Raw genomic sequence first — 13,871 nt, 5'->3', positions numbered from 1 at the left:
AGTGTGTCCCCTAATCCCCGCCAACCCACTGCTGTCCGTGTATGAGTCTCATACATTACCGACCGGTTCTTCGATGGATGCACTCGTAATTCCTCAACCGCTTGCGCCGTAATTTTGGGGAACAGCTGCAGGCTGTCCGCAGAACCTGATACCTCCGTCTGTGTGCCTGATTTGCTGCCCATGTCGGAAATGTCCCTTGCATTGTGGGCAGCTATCGCAGCCGTCGTCAGTTGGAACACCCCCGTCAATTTCCCAGAGCGGTCCAATTTCGTCTTCCCACTCACCGCCGGTGCGTTCGAGCGGTCTCCTCCTGAGTTGTTCCGCCTCCGCTCCTCAGGGCGCGATGATCCTTCGCCTATGTCCTCTTCAAATGGTTCCTGCGTGTTCGTGGGTGTCAGAGTCACCTCCATCCATTCTGCCGCCTCCTCAGAGGAGTCAAAGAAGTATGATTTGTTTTCATATAATATTATAAGACGGGCAGGGAATAGCAAGGCATACTTAAAGTTCCTGTCTCGTAACTTGCGTTTCACTCCCATAAACGTCGATCTGGCTCTCTGCACCGCTGGGGTGAAGTCAGGGTACACTGAAATGGTTTTATCTTCATACCTTATTGGTGCCTTCTCCCTTGCCACTCCTAAAACTGAATCTCTGTCCTTATAATTCAGAAGGCGTGCTATCAGTGGTCTCAGCGGTGCTCCTGGTTTGGGTGGTCTTGCCGGCATTCTGTGCACCCTTTCAACACTGTATAGTGGGCTCAGTTCCTGTGGACCCACAATTTTCTTCAGCCAGTCCTCAACAAATTGCGTCGGATTTTTCCCCTCACTTCGTTCCGGAATTCCCAAAATTCGCACATTATTGCGGCGAGCCCGCCCTTCTGCGTCATCCAGTTTGTCCCATATTAATTTAATATGCTTCTCCATATTCTCTAACTTGGTAGATTGGTCTGTCTGTTGAGGTATGAGATCATCAAGTGCGAGTTTGTGTTCTGACACCTTTTCGGCTAGCTTGTTATGATCCGCCCTGAGGAGCGACAAACCTGTCGCCATGTTGTCCATGCGGAGTTACAGTGCTTCCCGGGAGGCCTTTATTTCAGCTAAGATGAGGTCTAGCTTCGCGTCTTGCGTGCACTTGCCTGTCGGTGGTATGATTTCTACATTGGAGGAGGCCAACGGGTCCTCCGATCCAGTGGATTGAGTGTCAGCGTTCGCGCCTTGATCCTGCACTTTGGTCATGTGTTTCCCCATAGCTCTCGTCTGCAGGGTGGCGGTGGTAGGGTCCCGTTTGTTCTGATCAGTCCGGTGTTCTCCCGTATCCGATACTCCTCTCCTTCTGCCCCACCAGCCAGCACTTTGGTCAGTGCAAGGGGGATGTCTTGCGGGGTCGGGGTGCATCCAGTTTAGGTCCCTGGTCCCTTAGGTGTCTCAGCTCAGCACCAAGGCTTGCACACCTTCAACAGCGCCTGAAGTAGTGGCGCTGACCAAGAGTAGGGCAGCGCCACTTCCAGCATTCCAGGGGGTCGTAAATACCACTATGCCCCTCCTGCCACGAATGCTTCCCAGGGGGGCACTTCTGTTTATTAGGTGGTGGTGCGCGTGAAGTCTTACCACCATGCGCGGTTAGTACACTGCCATATCCGCGTGTCTCGATGCTGTGTGGTGCCCAGTTAACCAGCACTGTTGTTGTCCCGTCTCGACCACAGATGCCGTTACAATAGCAGTGGCGGCAGCTCCGGGTCGGTAGCTATCGGCAAAATGGTGCCGAACCTCGTGATCTGGTCGTTGCGGCGGGCGCTTCCCGGGTGTAGCTCCAGGGCCCAACTCCGTATTGTGCGCAATCCTACGTTTGCGTGTGAGAGCGCACCTCAATGCGCTTCCCCTCCGTGGGTCGCCTAGCAGTGTCACACCGTCACAGTCCTTCTGATGCCGCTGGTCCAGGCACCGTGCACATCCACCCCCGGCCGGGACCCAGGTGTCTGTATGTGTACGGGTGCAGAGCCGTCCTCGGCACTCACGCTATTGTGGCCCAGCCTGTAAATCCTGTAAATCCGCTTCAGGGCAGTGCGCCGATCCGCCGTTTCCCGCACTGCGCAGCTGCCGCCGTCCCTCTCCAGCTCGGCCCGGCTGGTAATTTAGGCGGCGGCTGCACCTCGAGTATCTAGGCCTCACCAGCGCCGACCTTCCCCTTCACTCACGGTTGGATTGTAGGACTCGCGGCCAGTCATCGCCGGTCGGCCACGTCCACGGCGGTGTCAGCGGACTCTAGTGGGTCGGCAAGGGCCCCGGGGTTGCAGGATAATCAGCAATTATTGTGGGCATTGGACGGAGCTAGCGCGCTACACGTCCGCCATGCTCAGCTCGTGGCCACGCCACCCACCGTACTTAACATTTATAAGCAAGCCTTTCCATCTGTTTGTTTTATTAAGGTTTAAACATAATATGCTACCACGGTTTGTTAAAAATGGAACTTTGGGCCCATGCCCATGTGATAATAATTCGGAGCAAAATGGCCTTCACATGATCTTTTTCTGCAAGTTTTACGAACTGCAGTGAAAGAAATGTATCCTGCCACTGCTGAGAGGTTGTAATTTAAAGTGAGGCCAGCCCTGGTCTATTTACAGATGCTTGGGTCTGCTGTAGTATGTTTTGGGGTGGCAAGCTACATTATATGGGCTGTGAGATGTCGTAAGAAAATATTGCTACCCTAATCACCTTTCTCTGCCCTTGCCTGTTTCTCTCTGGAGTATAATAGAAAGTCTTTATTAGTGATGATTACTAGATGAATTTTGGAATTTTATATAATTAACAAACTGGGTGATAAACTTTTTAGCTTGTATATGTATATTGCAGTATATTTAGTTGTGATAATTGTGATATGGAAATCTGATCAACTGTGAAATGAAATATTGTATGCGCTTTGATGGTTTTAACATTTTTAACCGAATAAAGCAAACTTTGACTCTGACTCTGTGTTGCATTTGGGTGGACAAGCTTTGCAGCAAAGTGCTGTTCACACTATCCACCTGACGACAGTCATGTGGACCACTTGTAAGGTGACTGATTACATGTGCATCACTGCACACTAGATCTCTTTTTTGGAGGTAAAGCTAAATATATCTATAGATCTTGGCCCTGAAGAAAGTTTGAGGGCATTTGGTGGCATACAACAGTGGCCCTGTTTTCCATGAGAAAATGGTATACAGCTGCAAACATCGAATGACTGCGACCCAGAGGTCTCAGAATTAGATTTGTTGCCACTGACAATGACAGTAACATAATCAAGGCATGGCAGATGGCGGTATTACAGGATCCTGTTTATGACCCTCCTACAAAAAGAAGGCAAAGTCAGCAACCTACTTACCACTTGCAGAAGAATCTCCACTCATTACAGCCATTCATTTAAAGCCCGGAAGCAGTTGTGAATTATTCAGCATTCTAGTAGAATGCCAGTTAAATTCCTGATACAGGATGTGCCAAGACACGGGAATTCGACCTGTTACATGGTGCAACGTCTGTTTAAGTAGCACAAATAGATCAATAACTATGTCATTCAAAGAGGATTGGATGCAGTTGGGAAAGCTATGACCATGGATGCATAGAAATGGGACCTAATCAAATGCCTGACACAGATGCCACTCCCTTTTGAGGTTTCACACGGGAAGTTAGCAAGGAGGACAGTACAATGGGCCAAGCTATCACGTTGTTGCACCTGCTAAAGGCCCAGCTAAAGAAGGTATCTGAAAGGTTCACCCTCGCAGGTGTGAATGAAAACAGAAAAGTGCATGCCTTGGTTGAGAGCTTACTCTTTAGATTGGCTTCCAGTACAAGGCTGCAAGGAGACTTCAACTCGTCCAAACAGTGCATAAGTGCCACACTACTTGATCCATTGTACAAAATAATTGTGCCCACTTTCATTTAACTTCTGAAGAGGATGTTTCCAAATACAAGAGGTGGATTGTTGAGAAAGCTGTAGACCTGGGAGAACAATGGCTAGAACTTAGAGTCCCAACCCGCAGTCCTGGGATGCCACCTTCAACTTCCAGAGAGGGCGGTCTTGTCTCATAACAGCCAACAACAATGTTAACCAGAACACCGGCAACAACAGAAACGAAAGGACTGGACCGAACCTCTGAATTGTATTGGTATCACTCTGCATGGCTTAGGTCCAGTGCAGAGGCAATGGATAAAGAAATCAAGCAAGTGGCAGCACCAGTGACCACACAGAGGAAGTTCAAGGAGTATCTGGCCAAAGAGGTCTATGTGAATCAAAACCCATGTATGTATTGGTATGGGAAGATGCGCCAATGGCCAGTGCTCAGCAGGCTGGCAATAAAGAATCTGGCTTGTCCTGTAGCCAGTGTGGCTGGTGAGCATGTGTTCAGTGCAGCTGGTGCAGTTGTTCCAGTGAGTAGGACCAGTCTCTCACCCCAAGCCATTGACTATGATCAAAAACAACCAACATTTCAAACCATATAATTATACAGTTCCTAAAACAACTCATGGGGAGGAGGAGGAGGATTGGTCAGAATCAAGAGTGTTAGCTGACCAGCTTCTGAGTTGAAACACTTGAGTGTAAGGGCAAACTGTACTTCCCGGACTGAGTGTGCCAATGCCACTATAGAACATTTTAATTATTTCTATTTTAACTTCTTTCTTTATGAATAAGAAGTAGCTAGTGGAACATAATTGTTGTGTCAGATTTATGCTGCCCCACCATTTTCTAGTCACATATATTACCAGATTGGAGTTGGACCAATGGCAGTGAAGAAGTCTCCACAATTCTTTCATGACATAGGAGACAATTCCTGCTTCCCTCACAGGCTGCCTTTTTTTAATCACTTAAAAGGGTGGCCCCAGAAGATCGTTGCTATACAAGAGTGCCAATACCCAATTCCAATGTGTTGCCACTGTCAAATATACAATTGTGTACCTACGACCAAGATACCAATGCTTGGATTGAAACAGATAACTACAACTAATGCAACATTGAGTGAGCGATTGTGAGTGATGATTAATTATTCATGTGCTGACAATGAGAGAGGGTGTTCAACTGTAATATGTGAACTTGATTGTAATTATTTGCAATGTTTGGAACCTGACTGATGGGTGACCAATTTTCTTAGAGGGGATTTGCCTTTACAAACGTAATTAGCAACAATTAACCTGTACAATCCACTCCTGTTATCCTTCTTTTTTCTCATCACCTATAAAGACTTCCCCGGCAGATCGTTTGATTAACCAAACTGCCAAATTGATGCTTGTGTAGTTTGCATAAAAAGAGAGATGCAATTGTGTACCTACCACCATGCTTGTGTTGGAACAGGTAGCCGTTGCACCAATGAGTGATATATTATTGAGTGATTATGAGTGATGATTGATGATTCATGTGGTGGCAGATAGTGAGGGAAGATGTTCAACTGTAATTTGTGAACTTGATTTACAATGTTTGGGTCCTGAATGATGGGTTATCATTTTGTTCCTGCAGGTGATTGGCCCTTTTACACTTGGCTAGATTTACTTGCAGTGTCCACTCCTTGTTTCTGGTTCTTTAGAGACTAGACCAAATACTTTAGTTAACAACAATAACCATACAGAACACTTCAGTTCTGCTTCTCTACTTGTTCTTCAACAGCAGAACACTACATGTCGATCTTGCTCGGGTTGTGACTGGGACAGAGTTACTCGGAGTCCGGAGGGGGATGCTCAGGTTCTTGACTAACTCATCAACAGCTAGAAGCAATATGTTATTGACTTCATAGGGAAACCATGACTCTGAGACCTAGTACTCAGCTATTTGAAATGGAGAGAGGTACTTTGATTTGTGAAATGCTGCTGGGTGTGTGTGTTGCTCTGGTAGCAAAAGTGAAACTCTGAGTCCTCTATTTTTGTTGCTCTGCCTCTTAGTCTTCTTGGTACACTCCTCATGAAGCTTACCTTCCCTCTGACCTTCTCCTTAATTCTACATTACAGGTTCTGTTTTACAATATGCAGCCCTTTTCATAACCTGCACAAACAAAAGGTGAAAGCTGATCTCAACACTACTGCTTACCTACTAGACAGGTCCCCAAGAGTGATGAGCATTCATGAGGAGAATGCGGATGCATCCACCTAATTTTGCAATAAAGTATCATTTAATTTTTAACAATCATATTTTTAGATCTGCATGGGTTTACTCCTCCATAATTTTATTTTTTCAAACCTAGAAGACAGAACATTTAGATATCTGATATCACGGGTCTCTGGAGGAGAATGACTGTTTGCAATGCATTTAACTTTAATGTCTGATGGTAATCCCTTCATTTCCTTCTACAACAGATTGATGACGATGATGTGCTGCTCATCCCCCAGATGAATACTGTCCTCATGTAGTTTTTTCTTTGTCACAACATTCCCCGAATCCCCTTCCGCATCCATTCATCAAACCTCTAACCCCCTTCCCCTAGGCTGTGTGATATATTGAGGTGTGACTTAATTTACGCCATAAATTGATCACAGATTTGGTGGGGCGTATCTGGTGAAAGCGACACCAACTCACTGCAGTATCTTCTATGACCAAAGCAATAGCCCACACTGGCCCCATTTACTCAATCACACATAAAAGTGATTTTCATATTTTAGATATAGAAGAACATTAATTGTCAGCATCATCATTCAGTCCTTCTGTTGCATGAATGCTCAACTTTGTCCACTCTAGAATTTAACCCACTTTTCATGACTTAAGGATTTTGTAACTTTCATTTTAATTACATTCTAACTCCCCATTGCTAAGAAGAAGTTATTCTTGCTATTTGTTGTTATATGTTCACTTCAGTAATTCTTTGATATGTCATGTAGTAGTCTGGTCCAAATTCTTTGTACAGCTATGATATAAGTTATGATATATAGTTTTCAGGCCTTTTGTACTCAAAGGGGTCTAATAATTAATACAGACAAAACTAAGTTTTTGCTGTTGAACCCACCCAAACAATTAGGTCGCCCTCCGACATTAAACTCTGTCCCTCTAGAGAGGGTTCCGGAATTTGTCTATTTAGGCATTCGCCTCACTGATTCCATGCAGTGGAACGCGCACATTCAAAAAATGCTTATCAGCCATAAGAGAATAGTAGCGCTCTTCTACAACCAAACCAATCGCCCCGGTTGTTGCAATCTACAAAGCTAGAGGGGTGAGTGCGGCCCTGTACGGGGCGGAACTCTGGGGCACATGCAATACGGTGCTGTTAGCCAGATCCGAGAATAAATCTCTGAAGGATCTTATGGCTCTCCCAATGAGTACTCCTTCCATACCGTTGCTTTTAGATATAGGGTGTCGCTTGATTAAAGATCAGGCCCAAATTCGCCCATTGCTCCTTTGGGCATGGCTGTGGCGAGTCTCTGAATTGGCCTCTTACGCAGAAGGTCTTTTGGAGGTAATGTCAATGCATGGTTGGTCACAAATTAAGTGGTTAAAAGATGTTAAAATTTTACTATGTGAGTTGGGCCTCGGAGATGCTTGGGAATCTAGAACTGCTCCCCCGAAGGCCACTCTTAAGAAATTGTATTGGAATTGGATAACTAGTAGTAATACCTCTAATTTGATGCAAGGTAGAACCACTACTGAGTTCCTGAGGATTAAGGACATGGCCGTCTATGAACCATACCTTGACATCATTGCCAATCCAACTGACCGGGCGCTGTACTTTAAATTTAGAGTGGGAACCCTTCCAGTAAGTGAATTGAATGCGTGCTGGAAGGCTTCGCCTCAGACTTCATCTTACTGTCCAGTTTGTACGACACAAGTTGAGTCTGTTGCCCACCTGATGTTCGAATGCCCGGCATATGAAGTGCCAAGACATTGTTGGTTGAAACCAATTTGCCTTGAATTAGGCACTCTGCACCATATTGTGGCCCTACGTATTCTGAAGTCGGATACCCGGACTCTGTTTTTATGTGGTGTATCTAAATTTTTAGGATGGGCATGGTCCATCCGAACTAAAAGGCTTTTGTTATCTATTTAAATGGCTGTTTTTAAATCGAATTTTACAGTCTGTTTTTACTGAGCATTAATGTTTTAATAGGGTATTGTAAAAAAACGTATTTTTTAAATGTGTTGTAAATTGCTATAAGATATGTTTTTATCGAATAAAGCCTTCAATCATTTATTCATAAGTTATAATACACTAACTCAGTGTTTTTATTTCCATTTAGTTGCCTGAGATAGATAATCCATCAGATTAATCCTATATTTGGAGTTTACCTGGGTGGGAGTGGGACTTCGCTTGTGAAGTTGTGATGCCTTCGCTTTTACAGTCATTTATAGATAATCTTCTGATTCCATGCCTGCTGCTTGAAGTAAGAATAGAACTGGACACAGAAATCGCAAAATTGATATTGCAGATCCATTGAATTAATGTCGACAAAGAAGGGCCCTGGGTAAAACAGCTTTCCACCAGAATACCAAAAGATAACTGTCAAATATTTGGAGCTTCTTTTGGGAAAACGTTTGAGGGAAACCCTGTATATATTCGAGGCTTGTGAGCTGAATTGAAAAAGGCTACATTTCCTTGAGCACCACAGGTGAAAAAGCTACATTGTACTGTGGCATACTCATTATCTTGCTTTTCATCTACTTCATTCTTAAAATTGCTCTATTTTTCCTTTTTTCATTTCTATGGATGTATGTCTATAAGGCTGTTAAATGCTTATGATAACTCAATAAAAATGATTCTAATCATACTAGTACACTGAATTGTCCCAATCATGCATGAGGACGGCTTGCAGTTATTTTTTGTGTTTTCTTCACACAGATCATTTTATTCAGCCTTGATTTTGAGCTTGCAAAGCATATTTTAAAAATAAGTTATCTCTTAATATTTTAAAATCTGACTTCCTCATCTATAAGCCCTCTGTTGTAACCCTGGGCGAAGTACTACGCTACGCTCGCTGAGTTTGCGAAGTTTGCGCAACTTCGCACTACTTGAGCTGCACGTAGCACAGTGCGAACATGCGTAGTGCAGCGTAGCGTAGCGTAGTGCAGCGGTCAGTTTTTGCTTGTTCGTGGTTCTGAACGTCATGTTCTCGACCACGAGCAAGCAAAATGACATCCCGGCGAGATTCTCAATGCCCGGAGGTCAGGTTTCTCATTGTGAGTGGTTGTGCATGCTCGCGACCGCTCTCAATGAGAAACTACCAGTTCGTGTTGAGAAAGCTGCCGCTCGAGTAATAATCTACTCGAGCAGCAGAAAAACTACAGCTCGCACTGTGCAAGATGCCGTTTTCAATGATTGCACAGTGCTGGTTGCTTGTCCGCACTGTGCAATCATTGAAAACGCATCTTGCACAGTGCGAACATGCTACTACGCAGCTCGCGTAGTGCTACGTGAAGTTCGCGTAGTGCGAAGTGCACTTCGCGTAGCTTTGCGTAGCGCTACTTCGCGAACTACGCCCAGGGTTAGGATCTTTGAAATTTGACACTGTATTGGAGGAATGCTTCTTCACTTTGGTGCTCAAACATTCCTATTTTCTTTCCCTAGTAATTTTCAATATGTGGCTTGATATGACTATGGGCACAGAAGGCTTAACTCAACTGGACTCATCTCAAACACAAGCTGGGATACATTCTTGGCCTTGGTTTTTCCTTGAAAAATGTTGTACCATATCTTTCGCTTAAAATTACCATTTTGATTCTATATTTCCATTCATAAAACGGCTTCACTTATTGCTAGGCTTGCCTCAAGCAGGTGCAGAAGACAGTTGCATCCCTGAACGGTAATTCATTCTAATGACTTAAACGCCTCCTTGCAAACTTTTCCTGCTCCTGTTATGTCACATTTAGACATCATTACTAGAGTAGAACATATTAATGACGGGACAAAATGTTGAATTAGACCAGAACAAAGGTGTTCTCATAGAACCGTTCTCACAGAGGACTTGGCTTCAGTAATGAAATGGTATAGGTGTTGGAAAGGTTATGGAAAACAAACAATGGGGCATATGTACTAATAGTGGATACACAAAATTGTGCACTGCCCTTTGCAAACCCAATGAGGGTTTGTGAACCAACTTATGTACTGTTAGACTAGTTCGAAAAATCACCATTTGAGTAGGTTGCAATCTGACCTACCTTTTTGAATATTATTCCCAACTCCCCAACAAACGTTTTTGAACATTCACAAAGAGGAATGGATTCCACCAGGGCCCATTACCCTTCGATCTCTTTTGAGGATCTGGTATTTTTTATGTGGTTTGTGACTGAAGTTATGGTCCCAAAATATTTATACAGTGTATTGTGAATCCCAGTTTGGAAGGGATGGCCTAAACACGCCCTTTCCAAATTTTGATTTGTTGCTCATTTCTAAACCCATTTTGAGATTTCAGTAACCATTGATTGAATCATAAAATTGATTTATTACATAATAAAAAGCCATTTAATGCATAACAGGCCTTGCGACTGCTAAATAGCTGAGGGCATCTGGCTCTATAAATCTATCCAAAAACATGCTTATAGTGGAAATAAAAGCATATAATAAATTCTGCAGAAAGACTAGATCTGCCATTCTTAATGCTGACAACCACTCAAGAACAATTTTTAAGACTGTCAAAAGTCTTTTTTACTTCCCTTCATGAACTCCCGCATCTATTTTGCCATCCATAGAAGTATGTGATTCTATCTTCAGTTATTTCGAGGAGAAAATCTCAATGTAGACTAACCTTCAACAATGAGAATCTTTACATTAAGTTCTCAACCTATTGTTACACAATTTTTCCTCGAAAAGTTGGACACCACCTTGGTTCATGTACATGCAATACATCTGGTTTACTAAATTATCCCCGTACTGTGCATATATTTTGTTTGTCGCTCAAGACCATAGCCCCTTAACTCCTTCTTTGCAATACATTTTTGATCGTGGCATCAGTACCTCGTCTGAGGAAAGAACTGGTAGTTATTCTCTTTCTGAAAAGTCCTATGGCATATGCTTCGATGCAGAGTAACTAATGCCCCATCCCTCTCCTCCATGTCCCATCTAAGAGCTTAGAAAAATAGTAAAACACCACCTCTCTGCTTACATATAATCTAATAATAGCTTGCATAGCTTGCATAACTTGCAGGAAGGCTTTTCTTCCCTCTTCATACTAATAAGATTCTCTTTTAAATCTTAGTGCTGCCTTTGATACCGTCCTCAAGTCCATTCTCCTCCAAAGGCTTTGTTCTCTCTGCATTAAAAATAAAGCATGTGAGTGACTCTCTTTTGTCTTGAATGAAAGTGTCCAATCATTTGTTTTGTCAACATTTTAATCTCAGCCTAAGCCTTCGTTGTGTGGGCTACCACAAGGCTCTTTGAGATCTACACTTTTTATTTACTTTGGCTGACCTAATTATTGGGTGTATTTATTTTCTTTACTGTCCTACGCACACAACATTTAGACTGTTGTCTCTTTTGCACATAGGTCTTCAGCCTCTGCCTCCAATTTCCATACTTATCTGTCTGGCATGGATTAACAGATGAGAACAAATTAATTGACACTAAACTGGGGTAATATCAAGATGCTCCTCTTTGCAGAGTTTCTATGATGTAGCCTGCCTCTAGTGGCGGCAGGCATGGATCGGCGGTGGTGACGCGGGGAGGACTGAAAATAAATACACATACCTCTTCACCACACCATTTCTCTACCACTTCTCTTCCTGACGAGTCTAGAAATGGTAGCAGGAAGCATGCAGGCTTCCCTAAGCCAATCACAACACTGCTGTCACCATGACAGCAGCGTCGTAATTGGTCTGAGCCATGTGGTTCGGAGCTCAGATGGGGACTTTGAGCCTGTGCATGTTCTATACCCAGGCTGTGCAATACAGCCGGGTGGATAACATAACATGCTAAGTGCGCATGACAGTTTGGCTGGCCAGCCAAACAGTCCTTTGAACTGGGTGAAGCTTCACTCCCCAAAAAATTTGCAAAAAGGATCCTGTATGTTTATCTGTCCCTTATGAAACAACCAATGTCATCTCTTTTTTTTTGTTTTCTTACTTATGTGGGATATTCAAGGTAAGGCCTTTGTTTCTTCTGGACTCTGCCAACTTGTGGTTCAAGTGACTATTTTAGAGCATATAGACCACTGCAACTCTTTGTACTCCGACCTGCCAAAAAGATCAATATAATTTATTCAACGTTTTCTGAATCTTTTTTCAAGACGGCTACTTAATCTTTCCTTGCACAATGCTATTTCATCTCATGTAATAGAACTTCTCTGGTTGCCTGTGAAGCAACTTCTTAATTTGAAGGCTTGGAGCCCGATTCGCAAAGGTAAACTTAGACATGGGTCTAAGTTTATTACTTTTTGGCATTCACAAAGGTAGGTTGATACTAGTAACTTTACTACAAGTATTTTTACTAGTAGTGACTTACCTTTGTGAATACCAAAAAGTATTAAATTTAGACTGACATTTAAGTTTACATTTATGAATTGGGTCCCCAGAGTGTTGTTCACAGAGCCCAGTCTTTAACGAACTCAGAAGTAAGAAACACATCTTTTCTTTTTTCTTTTAAAATCTTTCTATTGCAACAACACAAAACCAGCAGTACATCAGTGATACAGGTTACACTAGTGATATGTTGACCAGTTGTTTACATTCTTATTTTTTTGTTACCTCAGAGGGTATTATTTTCGAGATTCAGTGCCCAACACACAAGTGCAGAACCCCATCACAGCCCTCGGAAGCCCCGCCATTGATCTTAGAATTTCTCCCATTTTTTAGGACAACCACTACTTTGGTAGATTGTATGCTCAACCAGCCAGCAGCAATCCATATATATTTGCCAGTTCCTGACTTGTGGTAGTGCTCTTGCCCCCAGCACGGTACACTTAGCCAAGGAATTGCACCTTTAAGCGGATGCTGAGCTCAGCTGTAGCCTCTTTGTTAATAGTTCCTCATATTTTCTGGATTCGACCAAGAGGCACAGCTTTTTCATCTACTATCCCAAAACTATAGAGCACTTTCCCTCTCCATCTCTGGTCCGACAATGATTCATAAGGGCCTAAAAACCTGGTATTCTATGGAGCTTATACGCATTACACAGTTTAGTGCCAGGACACCCTTTTTGGGCAGGTGCACGCGCTTTACAAATCCATATTATAGTCATCATCATGCATTTTAAAAGTCTGGGCATTCATTGTGCTGCTGCCTTGAAAGCTAGATTTGAACCCCTAACTTGTATATGTTAAACCAGCTGCAACTACTTCTAGGAAGTGCAGAGATTCTGGTTAGTGCAAAAACATGAACACCTTTACCCTAAATAAGTGAATTCTATATGAAACACAGCGATAGAAGTTTTGAAAATGTGTTTTTACCAAAGAAATTAGCCGACTGTAATGTATCTTTCTGTAGTAAACTGAATGTTTACTGCTCATTATCAAACCAGCAGAATTAGAACAACTATCCATTTTATGGTGAGTAGAAAACACAGAAATTGTTATTACAAAGGGAACATGGTCAGCTTAATTCAACATATATGTGTATAGGGACACTGGCGTCCATGTTCTGGGAGAAAGTTTAGGATACGGCGTGGTTCCATCCTGCTCCTATTACTTATGCCAGCCATGACAGCCTCTATGAGGTATCCTAGGATATTGCCTTCGGAGGAAGGCACCGTTAATAGTGTTTAGATGTATTACACTAAATCCAAGAGACACCAAGCAATTAAATGAAGCATCCAGCCCGTAATGGCTCTGCCACATAAGAAGGATGGAAATGGCTGAAGTTGTTGATGTTAGTGCCAGGCAAAATCTAAACTGGGAGACTCTCCGAACAGTTTGCAGACTATATAAATTGACTGGCGGACAGAGAAGTGTGCCAGCCTGGGCATCGGAGTCAGCCAGGCCGCTTCTTTCTTGCCTCGTGAGTTT

This window comes from Lissotriton vulgaris, chromosome 5, assembly GCF_964263255.1.
Source record: "Lissotriton vulgaris chromosome 5, aLisVul1.2, whole genome shotgun sequence".
In the NCBI taxonomy this organism is placed as follows: domain Eukaryota; kingdom Metazoa; phylum Chordata; class Amphibia; order Caudata; family Salamandridae; genus Lissotriton; species Lissotriton vulgaris.
This window is presented reverse-complemented; position numbering follows the sequence as displayed.